Genomic DNA, 2,480 nt, shown 5'->3' with positions numbered 1-2,480 from the left:
AGCAAGTCACATCCGGCCGTGGAGTCAACAATCTGGTCAATGCGCGGTAAGGGAAATGGGTCTTTGGGACAAGCTTTATTGACATCGGTAAAATCGATACAAAGCCTCCATTTCCCATTTGCCTTGTGCACAACCACAGGATTGGCCAACCACGTAGGATGGAGCACTCCTCTGACAAGGCCTGCTGCTTCCAATTTCTTGATTTCTTCTGCGATGAATTCTTGGCGCTCCACTGCTTGTTTCCTGACCTTCTGCTTGACGGGCCGCGCATGAGGACAGACGGCAAGATGGTGCTCGATTACTTTCCTGGGAACACCGGGGATGTCAGACGGTTGCCACGCAAACACGTCGACGTTCGCCCGCAGGAAAGCAACGAGCGCGCTTTCCTATTTAGGGTCGAGAGTGGCACTGATGGTGAAGGTACCACCAGTGCCGTCCTCCTTGGCGGACACCTTCTTGGTCTCTGGCGGAGCTGCCATTGTCTTCTTACGCTTGCCGGTGGAGCTCGATGGTGCGTCCTCGACGGTAGCGCAGCACTCCGAAGAGGTGCGCTTGCCGGAGTGGGCATCAGAACTCTTGCCGGACTTGGTCTTCTTCTTCCCCCCGGGAGCTTCAACGGCAAGTGACTTACGATTTGTTGCGGCTACTGCTTCCCGGTAGATCTTGTCGGCGCAGATAAGAGCATCCTTCTTGTCGCTAGGGACAGAGATGACACTTATCGGGCCTGGCATCTTCAGCATGTTGTATGCGTAGTGAGAGGCTGCCATGAATTTGGCGAGTGCTGGACGGCCGAGTATCCCATTGTAAGGCAATGGAAAGTCAGCAACGTCAAAAGTGACCCTCTCAGTCCTGAAGTTCAACTCGCTGCCAAATGTCACCGGCAACGTGATCTTTCCCTTCGGCTTGCTCCTTCCCGGATTGATTCCTTGGAATGTGCCGGTCTCTTCGAGCTCGCTGTCAGGGATCTGGAGTTTCTGGAGTACCGCGGAGGAGATCAGGTTCAAGCCGGCCCCGCCGTCAACTAGCATCTTAGTGACCTTGAGGTTGCGGATAGTTGGTGAAACCAACATCGGCAAGCATCTGACCGCAGTTATGCGATCAGGGTGGTCCTCAATATCAAAGATGATAGGCGTGCTGGACCATTTCAGAGGCTTGCGTGACTCGACGGGTGGTTCCGCCGCATTGACTTCCCGCACCCACTGCTTGAGCTGGCGGTGTGAAGTATGCAGAGAAGCACCGCCGTCAACGCACAGGACCTCTGTGGCTTTCTGGAACTCCTGCTCACCGGTCTCATCATCATCCATATCTTCATCGTCGTCGTCATCTTCATCCTTGTCGCGGCCGCGGGGAGGTCTGTCTCCTTGCCGCTGCTTGGCCTTGCCGCGGCATCCTCCTCGGCCGGAGCGTTTCTTGCTGGATCCTCCAGCACCTTCTTTTGCCTTCTCCTTGTCGCGTCGCTTGTATTCAGCCTTTTGCTGCTCGACAAGCTGCTCGACCTTCTTGCAGCTCTGGAGGTCATGGCCCTTGGTGCGGTGGATCTTGCAGTACTGCTTGTTGGTGCCGTCCTGCTTGTCGGCGACCGCCACAGCCTGGCAGTTGGTGCATGCGGCAATCTCCTTGCCGGAGCTACCAGCTTTGGCTTTCTTGGCGCCACCTCCGTTGCCGGACTGCTCAACGACTAGCACATCTTTGCCTTTCTTCTTCCTGTTGTTCCGCCGCCGGTTTTTCTTTGTCGGGGCGGCATCCTCAATGTCAGATCCTCCTGCTCCTGTATTCTCTCCGGGGAGTTTCCTCCCTTCCTCAGCATGTGCACACTTGTCGGCCAGGGCATATAGCTCACTGACGTCTTTGATTTTGCACATCGCCATCTCCTCCCGCATCCTGCAGTTTCGCACGTTCTGATGGAACGCGCTGATGACCGCGGCAGGGTGGACATCTGGGATGTTGTGCTGTACACGGCTGAATCTCTAAATGTACTTGCACAGGGGCTCTCCTTCCTTTTGGGCGAGCAGATGAAGGTCGCTCTCTTGGCCATGAGGTTTGTGGCCGCCTGTAAAGGCGCCGACAAACTGATGGCATAGGTCTGCCCAGGAGGATATGGAGTTATCCGGCAAGTGCATGAGCCAGGACCGGACATTGGGCTTGAGCACCAGCGGGAAGTAGTTGGCAAGGATCTTGTCGTCCCGCCCCCCGGCAGCTTGCACCGCGATGGTGTAGATGCTGAGGAACTTCGACGGATGCGACTTGCCGTCGTACTTCTCTGGTACGTCTGGCTTGAAATTCTTCGTGCTGGACCACCCGTCGAGTCACGCAAGCCTCTGAAATGGTTGGATGCTTGCCGATGTTGGTTTCACCAACTAGCCGCAACCTCAAGGTCACTAAGATGCTACTTGACGGCGGGGCCGGCTTGAACCTGATCTCCTCCGCGGTACTCCAGAAACTCCAGATCCCTGACAACGTGCTCGAAGAGACCGGCACAT

This window comes from Triticum aestivum, chromosome 1B (assembly GCF_018294505.1).
Source record: "Triticum aestivum cultivar Chinese Spring chromosome 1B, IWGSC CS RefSeq v2.1, whole genome shotgun sequence".
Lineage (NCBI taxonomy): Eukaryota > Viridiplantae > Streptophyta > Magnoliopsida > Poales > Poaceae > Triticum > Triticum aestivum.
The sequence above is the reverse complement of the archived record's forward strand: the minus strand, read 5'-3'. Positions refer to the sequence as shown.